Consider the following 22895-nt stretch of genomic DNA (forward strand, 5'->3'; position numbering starts at 1 on the left):
CACCTAAAATAAAGGAAACAGTACCTGCCTCACAGGGGTTGTGCTATGGACTGAGATGTGCTCAGAGCACAGGGCAGCCCCACATGGTCAGGAGTGCCCTGTCCTCCTTATTCAGTGTCACAGCCCCATGGCATCTGCCCCACAGGTTTCTCCTTGTGATGACCCACCTTTCTAAGCACTCCTTCCCAGGACCTTCCTTCTCCACCCACCCTCTTCATGCGGCAGGCCCACCCTTCTGCCCTCCTCCTGCTCTTCTGGGCAAGCACAGCCATCCTGTGGCTTCCACAGCTGTGAGAACACCCTCAGCTCCCAGGCCTACATCTCAGCCTAGTCTCTCTCCTGAGCTCCAGAGCCCCTTCTTGGCTCTCTCTCAGGCACCTCAAACTCAGCAGTCCCAAACAAGGTGTCATCTTCCCCATCACACCTGCTCCTCCTCCTGAGTTCCTCATCTCAGGGAATGGCCCCACCATTCACTCAGTTCACAGATCATGAGGTGATCCTTCCCCTCAGACAGCCCAGGTTCAGTGACAGCTCTGTCACTTTCAAGCTGTGTGACTTGGGGCCTCAGTTTACCCATCTACAAAATGGGATAATAGCCCAGCCGTTGTGAAAGGATTAAATGGCATCATTCACTCAATATGGCAGCACAGAATATGGAATGCTCTAAAAACTATTGTAAGCTATTGTTATTATGATGATCATTAGAAGTACCCTCCTCTTATATCTAATAGCCAGTATCCATCCCTCTGGATTGACTTGGGAGGAAGACAGGATGGTACCCAAGGAGGCATGGAAAAAGACACGGGAGGATGCAGCTAGAGGAGGAGGGGTTCATGGAGCAGGGGAATCCCAGCAGAGGACTATCTGTAGGCCACAAGGAACAAGGCTCCTGGGGAAAATGAGCTGACATGGGACAGGAGATGTCCAGGACATGCTAATAGGACCCAGGTCAGTGCTCAAGTTAGTAATTCCCTCTCAGTCCCTTTCCAGTTGTATGTGCTCCCACTCTGGGGAGTTATCTGGGTCTGACACCATTCCCTTTCTAGCACATTAAAGCCAGAGATGCATCTCACTGGCCTGAGACCAGAACTTCCAGCAGTGCTGTACACTATACAATAGGCTGTCTCAGGAGGCAGTGAGCAGCTGGGCAAAGAAGGTATGCAAGAGGAGGCTGATGGGCACTTGGCAGGCAGGCTCTAGAGGGGATTCGGTAGCTGATACAATGACAGGGAGGGTGGAATGATCTTTACGTTTCCTTCCTGCATCCTGCCCCGAGAGACTACTATCAAAATATTCCTAATTCAACCTTCTAATAAAGGTAAAATACCCAGGCAGTAAAAATACTAGACTTAAATCTATACCATGGAGTACTACTCAGTAATAAAAGGAAATGAACTTTTTCAAAAACTGATATATGCAACAGCTTGGATGTATCTCCAAGGAATTATTAAAACAACACAAATTGATTCACTCACAGTTCTGGAGACCAGAAGTCCAAAGTCAGCTTCACTAAGCTAAAGTCCAGATGTTGACATGGTGATATTCCTACTGGAGGCTCTGGAGCAATAAGTCTGTTTCCTTGCCTTTTCTAAAACTTCAGTGCTTTGATGCATGACCCCCACCTTGCATCAGTCCAACCTCTCGTATCCATCATCACATTTTCTACTCTTTCTTTGACCTTCTTACCTCTCTTTTATGGGAACTCTTATGATCACATTCAGGGCCCACCTGGATAATTCAGGATAATCTCCCCAACTCAAGACCTTCAATCACATCTGCAAACTCCCTTTTACCATATAAGATAACATTCACAGCTTCCAGGGATTTGACTCCAGCTATCTTTTGCGGGGATGGAGTAAAGTGTGGTGGCATTCGTTAGCCTACCACAGAGGGCAACATGGGGATATTGGTGTTGGATACACAGACCTACAAAGGGGGCAAGATTTTATAGATCTTGACACTCTTGCAAACACAACTGAGTACAAGTAAAGACTGGTGAAAGTCTGAGTAAGATAAGTATATTGTATCAACATCAGTATCCTGGCTGTGAAAATATACTACAGTTTTGCACGCTGGGCAAAGTGTACAAGAGCACTCTGTGCATTATTTCTTACAATTGCATGTGAATCTATAATTATTTCAATAAAAATTTCAATTAATAACATAGTGCTAGACTGAGGGTGTGGCAGAAGCCAACTCGGTTATCTTCTTCCCTGGAAACTTCAGTAGCACCCATAGGGTGGGCTCAAGGCAGCCATGTGTTGTGAGGTGAGCTTACCCTCTTGGCTACTGGGGATTGAGCCAGGAGTGGGAGACAGTCAGAGCCACTCCTCAGTTCTTTGGGACAATTTAGAATTGGGACACTAGAGAGAGTTACCCTTTGGAAGACTGGACTTATAACACAGAAACATGTGCTTTGGGTGTCATGTTCCAGCACGTAGAGGGAGGAGCCCTTGGCAGGCAGAGATGATCAGAGCCTCTGCAGAGAGAAGTGGACAAGAGCTGGAGAAAGAGGGCACCCTGTGTTCTTATTTGGCTTTCCACTTCCTGTATCTAATCCCTCTGGAGTGTGGCCTGATTTAGCCCTGGGATTTCATGATATTCTTTCTGTCCCAGTACAAAATCCCCTCCCTCCCCATCCCTTATCCTCCAGCTAACTGAAGAGGATTTCTGTTATTTACAGTCAGGAAGCGCTAACTACTAAAAATGGAGCATGTCAGGACTCGGAGCCCCATGGCCTGCCTGTCTCCACCCAGGTGCCCTGGGGAGGTCCAAGTGCCACACCTCCATGGTCCAGTACAGGGGATACAAAGGGTCCTTTATTCTCTTTGGCTTTAAACCTCACTCCCGTCTCTAACCCTCTGGGCAGCACTTGTCTGTCTGCGCAATGAAGGAGAGGGCCTGCCCTCGGAGCCTTGTCAGCTCCCCGCACCATTGCACAGCCATCGCTTGATGAATTGCGTAAGATTGAGTGGAAGCTATCCTGAGAATCTTTAGTCTCATGGCAGAGGACAGTCTGAGGAGTGGGCGAGGCAAAGCACTGTCACATCTTAAAGAAAAGGAGCATGAGAAGAGCCCAAGTCAGCTCCCCCAGGCAACCAGGAAACAATTTGCAAGACGTAATTCAACAAGCAATGCCAACAAGATCATAATGACCATATTTATGGGAGAATGTGGAGGCCCGAGCGTGGGTTTTCATTATCGTGTGTACAAATGTGATCGTCCCTGTGCAGCCAGCCTCCCGCTCCAGGCGGCAGCTGTTGGCTGGTGCATGGTAATTTGATGTAAATTGCCCCCAAATATGGTAATTCTCTCGTCTACCAGGGGAGTTTGAAGTCACAAACCTGGAGATGTTGGCAGCAGATGCTTTTCTTACTTCTCTGCAGGCTGACAGCATTGTGGAAAAGGGCAAGCAGATCTGGAGACAATGCCTACCTTCACTCCGTCCTGCCTGTGTACTGTGTGAACCAGAACGAGCCACTTCACTGCTCTGAGCCTCAGTTTCCTCATCTGTAAAATAGGCACAATGTCTGCCACGGTTGCTTTGAGGAATAGAGAAGATATGCTCAGAGCACCTTGCACAGTGCTTTATGTATATATATATATATACATACACACACACACACACACACATATATACATATGTATGTGTACACACAAACACACACACACACACACATACACTTTGGCCATCAAAGATGCCAGTTGTGGGGGTTGGGCAGTCAGTGCCCAGGGATGCCCCCTGGTCCCCAGTAGTGAATTCCCCAGGTTGGGCAGTCAGTGCCCAGGGATGCCCCCTGGTCCCCAGTAGTGAATTCCCCAGGCAGAAAACAAGAACAAGATGATTAAAGTAAATGTGCAAGTGCTGTGGGGAAATGTCTGACCGAGGACAGAGTAAGGGTTAATAGCTTTACAATTTAAGAGCTCACTGGACTTTGTAGGGAAAACATCAATACCCCAATAGTGTAAATGAGCAGAAGGTTCAAGTAGACCACTCCCACCAGAGAAAGACAAATAGCAACCAAACCCAAGGAACAATGTATCCTTCTCCTTTTTCTTTTCTTCTTTAGAAAGTGATGAAAGACATCAAATGGAAACAACCCCAAGATGGCTTTATTCCCATAAAATAGGAAAATTTTTAAAAGAGGAGCCTGAGCCAGGTAAAGTTTCTAGTGAAAGCGAAACGCCCAGCTGCTGAGGTGGCAACCTCCCCAGGCACGGGCATTTTACAACGCAGTCTGAGTGTGTACCAAAAGTCACATCAAGACAAATGATCCAGGAGCCTCACTAATGTGTGTTTCTCCTGAGGAAATAATTCAATAGGAGTAAAAAGCCAAATGAACAAAGAAGCTGTGAAGAAATGCTAAGAAACAGGGTCTGCATCCATTAGTGGTAGACAGTGAATCAAGCCATGATGCTTCCGCATGAAATACTCTGAAGTGCTTAAAAGGGGAATGTTTTGGCGATTGGGATACCATGTGGAATAATGTTTATGGTATATTTTTAATTTAAAAACAGAGAACAAAAGGCTATTTACAGCACGATTAAAACTATGAGCACATGTGTCCGTGTGAGGCGAAGGCCTGCCTTTACACAAAGAAGGAGCCCTTGTGTGCTGGCACAAAGGGAGGCTACCCTGCAGCATGAGATTCTGGTCTCAAGGTCACAAAAGGTTGTCCCAGAGTAGCTGCAGTCACAGTAGACAGGCTTTGATGGCCCTGAAAAGCAGGCCTGGGGTGTGAGGGGAAAGAAACTCTGGGGGCTGCTGATGGCTCAGCTCCAGAAAGAAGCTTTCCTTGTGGTCAGAACCTTCTAACAGGGACATGGGCTAGGTTCTGAGGTAGTGAGCTCCCAGGGCCTGGAGGTGTGCAAGCATAGGCTGGAGCAGAGTCAAGTGCAGGTGGGCAGCTGGATGAGATGTCATTCAGGATGGTTAAATGATGCTAATCTCCACCTACTCATGACAGTACATCTGGCCGAATATCCCCAAAACAGAAACAGGGTAAATTCATTTGTTTGTGGAACACAGGGAAGGAAAGAGGGAGAGAAAGAAGGAGGAGAAGGATGGAAAGGGATGAGGGAGGGAGCAAGGGAGAAAAGAAAGGAAGACGGGAGGGAGGGAGGAGGAGAGAAGGGAGGAGAGGTGCGGCCTGTCACATGCTAAGCAGGGATCTAATCCTTTTGTAAACACTGTCAGAAACTTGTCCTCCTAATTGAAAAGCCCATGCGGCTGCTTAATCCAGTCCATGTTAATGAGACCAAAACACATTACAGCAGATATTGACTCCAGTCGTCACAGCGCCAGGGCTGAGGACACCAGAGGGAATACATTGACAGAAGTGAGTCTGGCCTCTGTGGACATCATCGTGCTGTTCCCTCATTCAAACCACCCCTGGCGAGACCCAGTCATAGGCCAAGGGGCTGCAGGATTTTCATGGGGGAAGGTACTACCTCCATCACCTAGATTGCTGTCCCTCTTAAATGGAAGAAGGTGGCCTTAAAAATAAAGGATAGATAAAAACATCTGCTCAAACAAGAATAGCAAAGTACAAATTTCTTCATGGGACTTTTTTTTTTTTTTGCCTGTTTAATGATTTCAAAGAAATCATTACCAAGCTAAAGTGGGCCATTGGTTAGGCTGTAGTTGAGGCTATGTTCAACCATTTCTCCCCTTCTGCTTGTGACATTTAACCCCTCCTACAAAAGGTTAATGCTGTTGTCTTCGGCCGTGCTCTTAGCAAGAAGTCTTGTGTCATATTTTCAGTTAATTAGAGAGGCACCAAAGGGCTTATGGCCGGGAGCCTAGACCTTGGAGTCACACCAACCTTCTTCATGCCTTGCTATCCCTCGTGTGGGTCTCAGCACAACTAGCTGTTCATCAGTTTCCCTGCTCCAACCTCACCCTCTCCAGGCCATCCTCCACTCAGGGTACCAGATCTTTCTTTCTAATTTACTGTTCCGATTCTGCTTAGAGACCTTCCACGCTCCCCATTGCCTACTGGATAAAGCCTAACTAAAATCATTCATCTTCATTCATCATTTTTCTAGCATCAACTCCCATCACCACATCCCTAATCGTCTCCACTCCAGATTTTCACTGTCACATACCATATGTTCCAGCTGTTGACCTGCTAAGAGAAAACAGCCAAACTCACAGGAATGGGCTCAAATCGCAACACCTAGTCCAGTACACTTCACATTTCATAAGAAGATGTAGTCATCCCATTTGAAGAATCCTTAAAAACAGAATACTAGCCCCGTCGCTTTGCACAACATTTTTCAGTTTACCAGAGTTTTCATGTAAAGTATGTCATTTCACCCACACCTCGACCAACCCCATGAGTAGATGTCATTATGCTTGTTCTACAGGTGAGGAGCCAGAGGCCCAGCGAGGTGGTTCAGAGGCTAGAGGAAGAGCTGGAGCCCAAGCACAGGAACCAAATCCCTTGAGCACATCTTGCAGTCTGGGCCAGCCGTTCCCAGACCCCAGGTATGATTTCTCCTGTCTTACAAAAGAGGAAGCTGAGATGCAGAGGGACCAAGGAACTTGCTGGTATCACAAAGCTACTGAGTGGTGGGGCCGGAGAGACCCCACTCCATCCCTCTCAGCCTCCCATTCTCTCTCCCCCACATCCCAGCTGTCTTTCTGAGGCAAACATGAAGAGGCCAAGTTGAAGTTACCCTTTGACCTTGGCAGTCATTCATCGCTGGGCTCCGGGAACAGGGCCTTCTGGGTCATTACTGAGAATGTGATGGGAAGTGGGCATTTAACTAGACAACGGCTGTCATGTGAGTTGAGTGACCCCATTGTCCTTGAGAAATGTATGTCCCTTGGGAGTGACTCTCAGCTATTTCTGTCCCCTGATCTGAGGTGACTAATGGGAAATCCATGTCCAACCCTGAACCCAGTGGCAAAGAGGAGGGCCTTAAACTCTGCAGCAACCACCAAATTCTAGCTCTAGTGGAGTCAAAGTCTTGCTGAAAGCAAGCTGGAGGGGGAGGGTCGTGCACACCCTCAAGTTGTGTTTCATTGCTTTGAAATCCTAGTTATCTGCTCAGTTTTCTGCTCATTCATTCATTCCACAAACATTCTTGAGATCTACACTGTGGCCCATATGTGAGACGTGGCCCTTACCCTCGGGAGCTCCAGTCTAGTGGGGAGATAGATGGGTGAACATCCAAGTAGGAGGCTTTCTTAGCCAACTCCTGCCTTTACCACATGAAGGAGCTGAGGCTTCAAAAGGGGGAAGCCCTCCTCTGCTTTCAAAGAAGATATTTGCACAATTTTTGCATTTGCGCCAGAGACTTCACAGTGGCATTTTTTCAGGAGGCTGAAGGGGTTGAAATTTCTGTTTTCCCTAAGGCAACCTGTAGGACCGTTCCTTTGACAAGATAATAAAACATCTGTGTTTACAAGAGAGATAAGAAGGGATCTGGCAGCTGTGGGCCTCTGAGGCTGCCTTATGAAGGTGTTGCCTCGAAAAGATACAGAGTGAGGGGGAGACATCCAGAGGCAGGCAGCCGGAGCCTGGCCCTGAGCCGTGGGTGCCGGTTTCTTCCTTCTGGTCTCCCATCTTGGTGACAGCCAGCAGACCCTGGCCCGTGACCAGGTCTAAACTTGCTGCCCATTGGGTGATTGTTTGACGCGTGGACTTCATCTCATCTCTACCCTTTTCCAGCCCACACTCAGCTCACATAGAGATCAGACCTTTTCTTAATTCTGCTGTTTCCCATCTCCTAGATCATACTGAGCTCCTTATCTTCATAGCCAAGGCCCTTTGCTGCAGCTCGCCCTGCAAACACGCATGCATTCCATGCTGAACCCAGATTAAAGTTCTTATTCCCAAACATGCACCTTTTTTCCTGCAGGCCTGTGCCAATGCCCTATGTCTCCTCTGGCCAGCACACCCTTCCCATGCCTTTGCTCTTGTCCATTAAGACCTCTCCTCCTCCCTACCAGCAACATAAGATTGGCATCTCCTCTCTGAACATGCTCCACTTCCCTGGGTGTTGATGCAGCCCCAGAGGCAGAATGTTCTGAATGTGTCCTCTGCACATGCCCCTGGTCAGAGTAAAATGCACAGGAGCTATTTGGGGAAAGTATCAGGCAACATGCTATCAGTAAGAAACTAGTGAGAATGTAGGTCGATGCTTTGCTTTCCCCAGGGGACAACAGCTGAGCTGACCGCATGACGAGGGTGACCGCAAAAGTAAGTACAAGCAAACTCTGTTGCTGAGGTAGCGCTCTTCTCTTCCATGGAGGGCTTACTTAGACTCAGGTTGTAACTCTTCGGTTCTGTCGCTGGGTCACAGCACTTGCACTCTCAGAACTTCAGTTTCCCCATCTATAAAATGGGGTGGATGAGCCTACCCATTCATGTAGACTGTGAAGTGAAGTAAACCTAGCAGAAATCCCAGGTACTCAGTGGCGTCTGAATTCTGTCCCCCTGGACCAAAGATACCACCTGAACAGCCTTCAAGCAGCTAGAGGTCTTACTTCACAAAGTTTCACTCGGAGTAGCCAGGAGTAATCCCACTGAAAAGATGCTGATTGTACTCTTCCTGAGGCCTGGAGGTCCCCAGGGCTGGCGGAGGCAGGATCTACTGCACACAGGAGTCTCGGACGCTCCACGACTGAGAACAGGAGGGGTCTGCAGGCTCGGGCAGGGTGGAGTCTGGGGGGTCCAGGGCCAGGGTTCTAGTATTAAGGAAGGGAAGCTGGAGAGAGAGACCCATTCCCAGTCCTATGGGTGGCGATTTGTGACCCAGCGAGATGAAAGGAGGGACAGAGGCCAGGGACACAGGACATCTAGGATCTAGGCCCAACTCCGCCACAGGTTTACCATGTGTTTTTCCTTCCTCTCTCTGGGCCTCAGTTTCCTTACTTGTAAAATAAGAACAGAGTGGCCTCTAAGTCCCCTCTGGCCCTGTAATTCTGTGGGTCAATGAGAAATCTCCCCTAGTTAGCAATCTGCTGCTGCACAAACCCACAATATGACAAAGCCAAAGCAGATTGTTCTATATTCATTTGGAAACTAATTCCCTGAATCAGTCTCTTCTCCCCCAAATGCTTGCTGCTGCCTTTCCAGATCTCAGCATCAGAGCCACAAGTTCCAGGTATCTGCATTTGATGCAATTTCTCATTAGGCTAGAGACATCTCTTCTCCCAGGCCACAGGCAAGTGGAGCCATCTGCAACATGGAGCTGAGAATAAAGCAGCTGGGTTCTTGTGAGTGGAGAGGAGGTCAAAAATGACCCCCTCAGGCCTGGGAGGCAAAGATGATGTTGGAATGTCAGGCCTTGATCACAGGTGGCTCAGACAGTGGGACAGTCTGTGTCCATGAAACTGACCCTCCTCCCAACAGCCTCAGGAGTTAGGTGTCATTTCCCCCATTTTAGAAGTAAGGAAAGCAAGACTCAGAGAGGTGAAGTCACCTGCCCAAGAACACACAGCCAGTAGCCAAATCAAGCTTCAAAATGTAGGGTTACTGAGCTATGTGACCTCCTTCTTGCTAACACTGATCTGCTTATAAGCATGTCCCCATTAACAGAGTGTCCCTCCACCACAAGAGCTGGGTTCTCAGCTTTTATCACAGGGCTCTAGACACAGAGAAGATGCTCAGTAAATGTGGGTGGAATTGAATTGAACTGAACTGCATTTCTACTGGAGCCCACCTGACATTGGAAATTGATGGACAGGTGATCCCCTGTCAGGCTGTGGTGTGTATCATCTCTGCAATGGCTCCCGGGGAGTTGGGCAGACAGACAAAGTGTTTCCATCCCAGCGGGGGTGCACAAGGTCAGACTCTTAGAAGGAATTAATAATATCCAAGGAATTCCTCTGGAACAGTAGGGGGGAATAAAGATTCTTCAAAGAAGGCCTAATAGCGAATTCTCTGGATTTTCCAGCTAATTTGAAGGTACCTACTTGGAACATTTTCTTGTCAGAAAAGATTTTAAAATACATTCATTCCGTGTGACATGATAATTGGGCCTGGCTGCCTGATGAATGCCTTTTATCTATTCCTGAGCTATTGTTCCCTGGGATCGAGCTGATGGGCTGGAACGGGCACTTTGTTAAGTGCACAAACAGAGCTCCTTGCGTTGATTCTGGCTGTGGGATGCAGTGGGGTCTCAGAAAGATGTTCCAGGGGCTGGTGACGATAAGGTATCAGAGCAGGAAGGAACTTTAGAGATCAGAAAAGGCAACTTCCTCATTGTTCTCCTGGGGAGACAGGGGCTCAGGGAGGGGTGAGAACTGCCAGCACCACATGCCAGGGAGACGGCAGAGGTGGGACTTGGACCTGGGTGTTCTGACCCAGAAGCCAAGCTTCTCCCTCCTCCCTACGAGACTTCTGTGGAGAAGACACAGCAATGGACGCTGTTGTCCATGCCACTCATGCCCCGACTTGAACCTCTGCCTGTCGCCCGGGGAATACTCACCTATTTCATGCCAGGGCTTGGCTGCCACAGCGCCATGCATTTCTGATCGCCACCTTTTCTCAGCTATATAATGCTGTTATCCAATCAGCTATTTTCATAGGCTCTTTTCCCTTTCTCTTTCTTTATCTTTTCCTTTATTTTAATGCCTTTGTCTTATTGAAGGCAAATTTCCAGGCCTGGCCATCTGATAATCATTTGCAAAGGCCCTGGGCTTCTTTATCACCCTTTCTGAGAGGAAAGAGCTTGTTTGGACTTATTATTTATCTTTACAGAATGTTATGGCTTATATTGATTTTTCTATTGAAGTTTCTTCAGTGTTTTTTCAAACCTGCTTCTGTTTCAGGGTGTCTCAGAGAACTCATATGTTAATAAATTGTTTGCAAAATTGTGACTTAGGTTTTCTGCTTTGTCAGAGCAGGGTGGCTATTTCTCTCTTTAAAAACTCAGTGTATTATCTGAACTGCCTTTCATTAACATTTAACGAATAAAACAGTTCCATCGGGAGGATGAAGTTGACATTTCCATTGTTTTCCTTAGAAAACACCACAATATTAATCATCCCTCAGGGGACCTCATTTTCTACAAAAGTAAGATAACAAAGACCCAGGGTAGGTGTGCATGTACGTGCACACGTGTTGGTATTTAGACAGGAATGTGTATCTGTGTTTTCATGCCTGTGTCTGTGTCTGGAGTGTGTTTATGACACTATACACATCACTGTATTTGCCTGCCAACATGTAATTGGCCATGTGTATGCCTAGGTTGGTGGTGGCAGTGGTGGTGGGGGTGGTGTGTGTGTGTGGGGGGGGAATCTGTGTGGATCTGAATGTATATGGATATGTGCATTGTGTGTGTTTTATGGCCATGTGACTGTGTTCACGAGTAGATGTTTTTGTGCACATGCTGTTGTGATGTATGTATATACACATCTATCCATGTGTGTGAGTGGGTGCTGTGTGTGTGATGATTTGTGGGTTTGTGTATGTCCACATGTCTCATTACAGGCACATGTGTGGAGATGTCTTTGTCCGTGTTTCTCTACTTGAGTGCAAGAAGGGATGCCCAGATTTGTGTAAGAGCCTTCTGTGCACATGTACACAGTACCCTCTAGTGGACATCAAAAGAAAGCATCCCCAAAACCCCCACAAAAGAAGCAGGACCTAAATCAACTCTAATTCCAGACTAGTTCACGGCTACATACAGGGCAAAGTTTCTGGGGTGGTCCTTGAGAGAGAGGGCATTTGATAATGATTTGACATCAATCAATGCCTTATGAGAAATGTAAACATCTCTCCTTTTAAGGACGGCTGTATCAAGCAGTCACGGATGTTCCAGGCATAAAGAGTGTTTAGAAGACAAGTGTACTAAGGTATAATTTACATCCAGTAAAATTTACCCATTTTAGGTGTACGGTTCTATGAATTTTGACAAACATGTATAGTTTTATAACCACCACCACAATCAAGAAATAGCATATTTCCATGAACCCCCAAATATTACCTCATGCCTCTTTGCAGTCAGACTCCTCATTCCATCTCAGCCCCTTCAGCCATGGACCTATTTTTATGTCCATTCAGTTTTTGCCTTTTTCAGAATGTCATAAATAGAAGCATAGATGACCTGTTTTTCCTCTTTTTTATTGAGGCATTATTTACGTGGAGTAAAATGTATGCTTTTTGTTAAGAGAGTTCTACAGGTTTCAACAAAAATGCCTACAGTCATGTAACCAACACAGACCTATTCTATCACCTTCCCCCCAAATTCCCCTGGGCTATGGTTCTGTAGTCACTTTTTTCTCCCCACCCTGACAGTCAATGATCTGTTTTGTTTCTGTAATTTTGTCTTTTCCAGAAGGGCATATAAATAGAATCATACAGTATGTAGCCTTTAAGTATTTCTTCTTTCACTAAACACAATGCATCTGAGATTTATCTGTGTCGTGTGTATCAGAGTTTCATTCCTTTTAATTGCTGGGCAGTATTCTATTGTATGAATGTACCAGTTTGTTTACCATTCACCAGCTGAAAGACATTTAGGTTATTTTCCAATGTGGCAGTTATGAATTATCCTGTATAGTTTCTGCTGGATTTGCTTTGATAATATTTTGTTGAAACTGTTTGTATTTATATTCATGAGGAATATTGGACTATAGGTGGGTTTTTTTTTCCAGGATGTCTTTGTCTGCTTTTGATGTCAAGGAAATGTTGGTCTCATAAAATAATTGGAGGGCAGCTATGCTAACCACTGTACACCAATGCCTCTACAAAATGATTGGGAAATGTGTCCTCCTCTTCTATTTTCTGTAGGAGTTTGGGTAGAATTGGTATTATTTCTTCCTTAAATAACTTGGTATTAGAATTCACCAGTGAAGCCATCTGGGTCTGGAGTTTGTTGGAAGTTTTTCAGTTATGAATTCAACTTGTTTAACAGATACAGGGCTATTCTTGTTATCTGTTTCTTCCTGAGTGAAGCTTTGGTAGTTTGTGTTTTCCAAGGAATTTGTCAATTTCATCTGAGTTATTAAATTTATTATAATAAAGCTGAGGAGAAAGTGCTGAAACAACCAAACACAGGAGTGAATGACTCACCTAAGGAGACCATAGTGAACAAAGCACAGAAATTCTGCGTTAAGCAATAATCTGAACTTCTTGGAAAAGCTATACTTTTTAAAAAATGAGTCAGTGTATTAGAAAGTGCAATTATGCACAAAGATGTAAAGCAAAGTCTTATCAAAAATTGGAAGCCACATAAATGTCAAAGAAAGTTAATACAGTATATTCACTTGATAGAATATATGCTACATATCATTTAAACCCTGTAAAAATATGCATGGCAAAGTCTAGAATGAAAAACACCAAAATGTTCATAGTAATTTGTTGAGGCTTTGAGTCTGTGGAGTCCTTTTTCCCCCTTTTTTCTATTTCCTCCAAATTTGCTGCATAATATTTTTTAATGGGACAAAACAGTAAGAAAAAACAATGTTTCCTCCCACTTCTAGTGGGACATAACTAGAGCTCTTATCAATCACAGGACCTGACACATAGTAGCCCCTCAATAAATGCAGTAAAGGACTAATGCCTGAGATTTGGAGGCCCCTCTCTCTTGGGCCTTGGTTGCCACTAGCACTGCTACTGCTCTCACCATCGCCACCACCTACCTGGGCTCAGGACCAGCCCTGGCTGCCCCCTTGGGGTCCAACAGCACTCCAGATCACCCCAGTGGAGAGCATGTGCCCATCTAGTGGCCAGGCCAGCTGTGTGGTATGCATACTGCCCTGTCCCCATGGGGCTGAGCCCACGCGTGCATGCCCTGCCACCAGGCAGGTCTCCCCTCTCATATGCATGCTCCATTGTCTCATTAGACTTCACTTACAAAACACAGGTTCGCGTAAAAGTATTAAGCATTTCAAGACAATGGCAACAGAACATAAAACCAAATGGCCTGTGCATCAGCAGAGGTCACTTACCAGGAAAACCAGCTTGGTAAAAACATGGTGGCTTGGGCAGCAGGCTTAATGTGGAGTGGTATCGGTTAGAAGTCAGGGCGGGTGCCAGAGCAAGCCCACTAATTACTGTTTCTGGGAGACATATACCTAAACATCCACATACACTCCATAACTACAACACATAATTATATGTATTGTGGGAAGTAACAGGAAACCAAACATCATGAGGGCAGAGAACATTTCTTAGTTTTGTTTATAGCTGTATCCTCAGAGCCTAGTACTTGGTAGGTAACCAATAAATATTTATTAAATATAATTATAGAGATTCCTATCCTTACTGTTTCTCATTAGCTATCTGATAACTCCTATACATCCTTCAAGAACCTATTGAAAATGCCATCCTCCTCTAGGAAGCCTTATGCAACCCTCCAAGAGTTACTGATTCTTCTTGTGTTTTACTGTACCTTGTACAGCCTGTATGTTAGTACAAAGCCAAAGCATGAGATTATAATGCAGCATCTTATACAAATCCTCAAAGCTTGGCTTAGTTTCAAAATTTTTCCAGCAACTGAGAAAAAACAAATTATTCTGTGGTATTTTCTATGAAGGAAGGTATTTTATCTATTAATCATTCTTTCCTCTTTTTTTGCCAAACACTTTTATTTTAGTCCTAAAATGTTTGTCTCCTTTAAAAAAAATAAACATTTCAGTTCAGAATAAATTTAGATTTACAGAGAAGTTGTATAGACGGAGAGTTTTCCATTATAGTTCACACCTTACACTACCATGGTGTATGTATCAAAACAAAGAAATTTGACATTGGTACATGGTTACTACATGCACTCCAGACTTTATTTGGATTTCACCATTTTTTCCATTAATGTCCTCTTTCTACTCCATGATCCAGTGCCAGGGCACCACATGGCACTGAGCTGTCATCTCTGTTCATGATCTTCTCTTGTCTGTGCCAGCTTCTCAGTCTTTCCTTGTTTTTCATTACCCTCGAGAGTCCTGGCTGGGTATCCCACAGAATATCTCCCAGTCCGGTTTATCTAACGTTTTTCTCATGTTTAAATTAGGATTATAAGTTTAGGGAAAGAATACCACAGAGGCGAAGTGCCCTTCTCGTCACATCATTCCACATGACACTTGACATCAGTGTTGTGGTTCTCCTTAATTGCTTGTTTGAGGTAGTGTTTGCTAGGTATCCCCATTGGAAAGTAACTGTTTCTTCTTTTTCACGCTTTATTTTTTGGAAGCAAAGATTGGATCTAGAATTCTATCTCATGTGTCCCAGAACCTATGACCATATTATAATTGTTAAAAGGAAAGTTACCTATCAGACCCAAAGATCTAAGAATTACTATAAACATGCTATGCTGTGTTACTCAGATACAAAATAACCCTAACTATGAAGAGGTAGGATGAGAGTGTTAGTGGCACAATTAGTGCTGTTTGTCATAAGCCCTTTCACATCTCCGACCCTGGCTGCATCTGGCCCCCTGTGACAAATGACATTGTTATTCCCCAGCCCTTGCTCTGTCCTAGGTGCTGTCCTGGGCTTTGGGGCTTGGGACCTGGAGTTGAGCTGTGGCAACCCCTTTCTTTTATAGTAGGGGAAACTGAAAGCCAGAGAGGGAGAGAGCTTGCCTAAAGTCACACAGCCCTTGAGTAGCAGAACCAGAGCTGGAACCTGAGTCTCTTGCTTCCCCAGTGTTTACAGTTATGCTAGTGATAATCTGTGACCCTCCTTCCCCAAACCCCTATTCAGCCAGGAAGGATTCTCTGCTTTTCTGCATGGCGTCCCATTCCAGTCTCAGTAGCTGAGTCCCTGTTGCATGATCAACAGATCTAGCACGGAGAATCCAGAGGAGGAGAATCACACCTCCACATAGCCCTCGTGGAGCTCCTGGCAGGCATACTGACAGTCCCACTGAGGGCTTAGTATATGCCAGGCACAGAGTAGATGTAAATAATTGTTGGATGAATAGATTGGCAGAAACACTTAAATTCACCAGCCCTTTGCATCTAGTTAAGGGCATCACCCACCTTGGTCGCAGTATATTCCAGTCCTTGAGAACACTTGGCGACCTCCACCTTTACACCAGCCCTGTGCTCCATTTTGAAGACTGATGACCTGCTAAGGGCCCCTCCCCTACAAGAACCTATACTCTGAAGGCAGGGCCATGTTGGTCTTGCTCACCAGCTGGATGCCAGCATTTAGCAGAGAGTAAGCACCTAGTAGATGTTTGATGGATGAGTGAGTGAGTGAGTGAATGAATGAGGTCCCAGGCACAGAGAAGACTGGGCTGTCACACACACACACAGCCAAGTCTTCTAGTGGCCCAGATGCAGCTCGCATTTCTCACCAGCTGTCAGGCCATCACATCAGAAGCAGGTTTTCAAATAGAAGCGAGAAGTTGAATGTTTGAAGCTAAACAAAGCAGTGGGCTGAGCCAACTTGCCTGGAGGCAAGCTGCTTCCCCCTCCACCCCACCTGGCACCCCAGCGCCTGCAGCCAGGCCTGTCCCACAGCCAACCCTCAACTTCCAAAATCTGCACCCAGTCAGGGAATGGGGGATTTGAGCCTTCTGCCAGGGGAGGTCCTCCACCATCTTCCCATCCTGAGTGGCCAGGGCAGACCTGGCTCTCCTCCCCGCGTCCACCCCACTCACGGCAAACACACCAGATCTTGGGGGTGGAAGGGGAGGAGGTCTGCATTCAGCAGTATGGAGCCCCCACACCTGGGCACCCCACTGGGGCTAGTTGCTTGCTGCTCAGCACAAGTCAGAGGCAGGCGCTGTTCCTTTTACAGATGCAGAAAGGGAGGCTCAGAGAGGTTACTAACTTACTGAGGCCACAAAGCCCTATCAGTGGCAGAGCTGATGGGACTTCAGCTCTGTCTGATCCCAGAGCCTGGAGTCTTGCCCCAGGCTGTGGAGAGAGGTTTCTGGTCCCAAAGTCTCTTACCTACCTCACTGGCAGAGTGGCTCCCTTTTTTTTCAGTCCACATAAAAAGCCATTCACTTCTTTGTTTTATTTTTATTTTTAAGGCTAATATAGGAAAGGGGGGTGGGGGTTGGTTACAGAGCTGTTCACACTTCCTGGTGTGAATTACTTCAACCCATTTGCTTTGCTTTTGATTCTGACCTCCAGCTGAGTCTCCCTTGGAGCAGGTGGAAATGTTATTAAGGAAAGAGAGACAAAGTCACTTAAAAGCCTTTGCTGTAGTCAGTGTGCAGATCGGGAAGCTGAGGTCAAGAGCAGAGAAGAGAAAGGCCCAGAAGCTGGGTTAGGAAAGCAGGGAGAGTGAGACTTTGGTTATAGAATACAAAATGGGATTCCCAATACCACACACAGTAAGCTCTTCCCACTAAAGTCCTGTGGTGAAGGTGAAGGAAAAGCAGAAGGAGAGATACTCTGAAAGGGGCCATATCCACCTGGAATAGCATTGCTTGTCCTAGTCAAGGAGGCCCCACCACCCCCACACCCTCAGCACCCTGCACTTATCTGAAGACCCTGGTTTAAAAAGATGCAGGCAACCTAACCCCACAGCAGGCAACAACTAGTATCTTCAGAAGTGTACACTCTACCTGGGTTGCAACTCCTGCTCCACTGCTTACAAGACTTGTGGATTTCTCTGAGCCAGCGTCCTCGTCTGCTAAATGATTGTTTCCCTTTGAGGGAAGAATTCATGATTATAAAGCATGTAATACACCTAGTACATGATTGACTTTCATTAGAAACAACTGCCTTTTGTTAGGACTAGAAATGGACCTCTTACTTGGTCCTCACTCTGGTTCCTCCTAGGGCTTGACTTGACACCTCTCACTGGTCTGCACAACCGAGCAGAAACCCCTCCCAGGCCATGCATGGAGCCCAGGCCTGGGACCTAGGAAACCTGGATTCAGTTCCCACTCCTTCCACAGATACGCTGTGTGACCATGGACTGGTGCCTTCATCTCTCTGGGCCTCAAATCTCTCATCTGGCATTAAGGTTTACAGTCTCCATGTGCTTTATTTCATTTATTCCTTATGCCTTCCTTAGGCAGTAAGTATTCATGATACTCCCTTTCTGCAGCTGTGGAAATTGAGGTACACATTGGTTAAGCAATGTGCCTAAGGTTGTTCACCTAGTGAGAGGCAGCGTCAGGATCCAGTTCTGGGTCTCTCTGACTTCAGTCATCCTAGAGCAACTTCGAACGAGAGTGGTGAGGCAGATGGTGGGTGTGGTGGGCTCCAGACAGGCTCAAGAGTCTGACAGGTTTGACGAGAAGGCAAAGGACCCAGAGGCTGGGAGGAGATGGGGGAATCCTGCCTCATCAAGGCAGCTGGAAGGAGCAGAGCTGGTGAGGACTGAAGGCAGTGACGGGGAATCTGGCCAGAACCAAGGCTGTGGCCAGAGGCAGAGGGGGTCCCATGGAGAGTTTGGGGGGCCTCCTGGGCACAGAAAGGAGTCCTGAACTGAACATAGAACTCCTGGATGGCAGAGGATTTGTGTTGGGGCAAAGGGATCACGGCCTTGGGAGTAATGCTGATCCATCTCACGATTGTTGTAATTTACAGCCAGCCTTCTATCTCTAGTGATCTACAGGCATTTACCAGTATTTCCTCACAGTGATCTGGGGAGGGAAATAGGGAGCTGAGGCCTGTTTTACAAATGTCAGAGGTGGGTACTGGGTGGGAGTGGAGGATTTAGAAAGATTTGAACCATTTGCTGGAGCCAATTCTGAGAGAGCAGCGGGAAATGGGAAAGGGACAAAGGAGGAGGAAATTTTGGTAGACAGAAGAGGAATGACACAAAGGGAATCCAGGGCAGGCAATGCCTCTCAGAGAGTGCCCAGAGGAGGGAGACCAAGTGCACGGGGCATGGGGCGGCGGGCCTGGGGGGCACAGGTCGGATGGGAGCTGAGTGGGCATGTGAATAGAAGGCAGATCCCATCCCAAGCTCACTGACCCAAACGTCATGCCCCCTCACACACTCTGAGCTCTCGCCACCCACTTCTGCCCACTCCCTCCCCATGCTCTTCCCACCTCCAGGCCTTTGGCCCCAAAGTCCTTGGGCTGTTCCCTGCTCTCTCCTCTGCTGCTCAGATGGACCATCAACCAGCACATGCTGGACTTGGCTGTGCCCTGTGGTGTGCTGTTTGCCCTCCACAGCCATGGCTCTCTCAGTCCTTACAGTGGCCTTGCAGGTTGAATACAGTTATTTCTGATTTACAGACAAGAAAATTGAGGCTAAGAAAAAGTAGATCTCTAAATTTTAGGAACACGAAATATTAAGTGTGGAAATGAGACTGGGACCCCAAATCTTCAGGGTTCAAGTTCAGTATTCTTTCGAATACACTTCACCATCCTGCTTTTCATGTGAAAAATATTCCAAACCATTGGATCGCATGTATATTCACAGAAAACAGAACTGGATGGAAACATCCAAAAATGGGAATAGTGGTTATCACTGGATAATTTTTATCCTTTTCACTGTACTTTTTTTCACTTTAGCCCATTTTTCCACAATAAACGTGAATTATTTCTATAATCAGAAAAAAAAAGAAAAGAAAAATCATTAACAGCAAAAATCCCATCCTCCAAAGCTCAGCTCAGTTTAGAAGGAGAGCTCCCTGTGGACTAGCCGCTCTGTCCTCTAGACCTCAGTAGTTGTGTCCTGCAGTCCCCTTGCTGTGGACTGAACTGTGTCCGCCTGAAATGCCTATGTTGAAGCCCTTAATCCTGGTAAGCCTGTATCTTGAGACAGGGACTATAAGGGGGTAATTACTGTTAAACAAGGTCATAAGGGTGGGACCCTAATCCATTAGGATTAGTGTCCTTGTGAGAAGAGAGCTTTTTCTCTCCCTCTCTCCCCACCTTGTGAAGACTCAGCAAGGAGGCGGCCGTCCAGAAACCAGGAAGAGTATTCTCACCAGAAACCAGCTGTGCCAGCCCTCAATTGTGGCCTCTAGCCTCCAGAAATGTGAAAAAACAAATTTCTGTTAATTTGGCCATCCAGTCTATGGTATTTTGTTGTAGCAGCCCAAGCAGAGTAAGGCACCCCTTCAACAACAGAGGAGAGTGGGCCTGGAGCCGGGATTAGGGTGCTCACAAGACTTCCCAGGGGCGCTTGTCAGGGAGACAGACTCCCAGGTCAACTCTCGCCCCCAGGACTTCAAGTGGGCATGTCTGAGGATGAGCCCAAAGAGATTCAGGTCTTAAACCCTGGGACCTGTGAGAATTATCTTAGATGGGAAAAGGGTCTTTGTAGATGTGTTTAAAGATACTAAAATAAGGAGATTATCTTGGAGTATCCACGTAGACCCTAAAAGTCCTTACAAAAGAGTAGCAGATACTATGCTGCTGGCTTTGAAGACGGAGGAAGGGGCCATGAGCCAAAGAATGCAAGAAAAGTAGTTCTAGAAACTGAAAAAGGCAAAGAAATGGATTCTCCCTTAGAGCCTCAGGAAGGAGTGCAGCCCCAATGCCTTGATTTTGGTCAATGAAACTGATTTCAGACTTCTGACTTCCAGAATGGTAAGAGAATAAATGTGCATTGTTTCAAACCACAGATTTGTGGTCATTTGTTACAACAGCAATAGCAAACTAATACAAGGTGTCAGACCCATATGGTACAATCAGGAAAGTTTAGAGCAGGAAGTAAATAACACCTATGGTTCCAGAGCTGTAAGTGCTGGAGGTTTCCGGCTCACATATGCCTTTGTTGTTAAGGGGAGAAGGAACTCCCCCAAAGGCCCAGTTCCTCTGGGAGGGCAGTGAATGACACTGATTTCCAGCAGGTTCAGGTGAGGCCTGGTGAGTTGGGCATCCTGGGTTAGAATCTGCCGCTTATTAGCTGGGGGACCTTGAGCAAATCTTGCAGCCGATCCTTTCTTCTGACTCTGGCCACACATTCGAATTACCTGAGCACTTTAAATCATACCCATGGCCAGGCCCCATCCCTGGAGACTCTGATTTAGGTGGTCTGTGGGTGGGGCTTGGGCATCAGTGTTTTTATAAGACTCCTGGTTATATGCAGGCAGGCTGAGCAACCCCTCTGTAAATCTGTTCCTCCTCCAAGATAGAAATCATAGTTAGGTACCTGTCACGTGGGTATGATGAGCCTGGAATGAGGTAATCCATGAAAAGGGTTCATCACATGGAAAATCCTCAGTAATTATTAATTATTATGACACTTCAATCCAGACAGGTGGATCACCTTTCAGTGTCCCCTACTCTACCCCCTTTCCACATGTTCAGAATAAATAGGAAGGTTCAGTAGATCACTAACATGGTGACATTTTCAGGTACATTTAAACCAAGCATTTCAAACTCCAGGGAGACACAAGATGCAGTCTAGTTAGAGGTCTCTCCGGCTTTGTGGGATTCAGTGCCACACTCAAAGCACAGGGCAGTGTCACCGAGGTGAGTGTCTCACTCCTGGCATTGCCTTAAGGTTTTAAGAAATGACTCATATATGCACATTCTGGAAGGGAAGCGCCTGTCTGGCAGGCAGACCAGAATTTTAAAACATCCTTCAGGTTTTAAGACTGAGAGCTTGATTTACTATGGATTCAAGGGCTGCCTAAAGGGGTGGCCTTGAGTTCTTGAAAATAATTGCTTTTCCTCTTCCATGCTCCTCAGTGCTCTTCAGGCGGAGAGAGAAAGAGTCTCCCAGCTGGAGAGAGCTTTGGGAACAGACCCCAGGGGCTGCCAGTCCTAGGAGCAGGAATCCAGGGAACAAGCAGGGACAGACAAAGTTTGTGCAGCCTGTGCACCCCTACACAGTCGGGTTGGGGTGCTCTCTGCCATACCTGCTGCTCTGGGAAGCAGAGAATGATGATGGTGATTATAAGGAGATAATGATTTGCAGTGTTTGGTGAATAAACAACCCCTCTCAGTACAGCCGTTCCTTTGTCCCTGCTGGAGGTCTGAGCTGGGCTGTGCTGGAAAGCAACCTGAGAGTCTGGTCCCATCAGCAGAATTGTTCTGCCCTCTTGTTACGCCTCCTCTTTGTTTTTCTTTTTCGCTTGAAAACAAGATTGAATTATCCCTTTTCCCCTCTGGGTGTTGAGAGTTGAGAAGCCTGTTAAATAAACATGCCCATTAAAGGCACTGACCTGTCCCCAGCAGGCAGTTAATTGCACCTCCAAAGCCACAGATGAAGTGTCTTCCGATGTGGAGAAGGCCACTTGGTGCTACTCTGCCCTGCCCTGCCCTGGCCTGCTGGGGTCTCTCTGCCTGGCCTAGGGTAGGTCCCTGTCCCTCCATGGGATCCAGTCTCCTGTCCTGTACAATCAGGGTGACAATACTATTAGTTCATATTCGTCCCATCACAGTGATGAACCCCTTTGACTCAAGTCATAAATGACAAGGCGAGACTTACTGCTGAAAAGCACTAACTAGTACTGCCATGTGGGTGCTTTAGTGTGAAACGATCACCTACCAGTTTGCAAGCAGTTGATGTCTGAGCCCCAAGAGCCCACCTCCACTCTGGCCTCCCAGCATCTACCCTGGTACCCCCTCAAACCTCTACACGATTCAGCATCCAAAGGAGTAATGCCTGGCCCAGCGAAGGGGCACAAGGACTGGGCATAGAAGTACGGCCAGGCTCATGTGCAGTCAGTGCCAGATGTTCTGTTACTCAGTGTTTTGAATAGCGTGCCTGGGCCCCTGCACAGGCTCAAGCACTTCCCAGTCTTGATTCTGTTTCTCTGAGGAGCCTCTCCTAGTCTTTACACCCCAGACTAGGGCCCAGCTTGTGGAAGAACTCAGTGTGCAACCTCCCAGTCAGGGACCCCTGATCTGTCCACCCACCTTCCTTCCTAGCAGGTCATCTCATCCAAAAAGTTGGCCCTGAGAGGACAGAGCAGGCCAGCTGTCTTCCAACCCCATGAAGGACTCTCACCAGACCAGGAATAGGCCACACTTCCTGGTTCCTGCCCCGGAGTTACTTTATGCTGCCCCTTCCTCATGAATATTCCCAGACACTGCAGCCCAGGGGCAGAGCTGGGAAGGA

General features: G+C 46.8%; 1 long non-coding RNA gene across 2 annotated transcripts in view; it reads left to right on the plus strand.

The window, feature by feature from the left end:
- The window catches only part of LOC140696089 (uncharacterized), a 215847-nt gene that overhangs the window by 170825 nt on the left and 22127 nt on the right, over nt 1–22895 (plus strand). For both annotated transcript variants that reach the window (XR_012072095.1, XR_012072094.1), the window contains exon 3: nt 6370–6490. This is a non-coding gene — a long non-coding RNA (uncharacterized lncRNA). The remainder of the gene's footprint in view (nt 1–6369; nt 6491–22895) is intronic.

This window comes from Vicugna pacos, chromosome 4 (assembly GCF_048564905.1).
Source record: "Vicugna pacos chromosome 4, VicPac4, whole genome shotgun sequence".
Lineage (NCBI taxonomy): Eukaryota > Metazoa > Chordata > Mammalia > Artiodactyla > Camelidae > Vicugna > Vicugna pacos.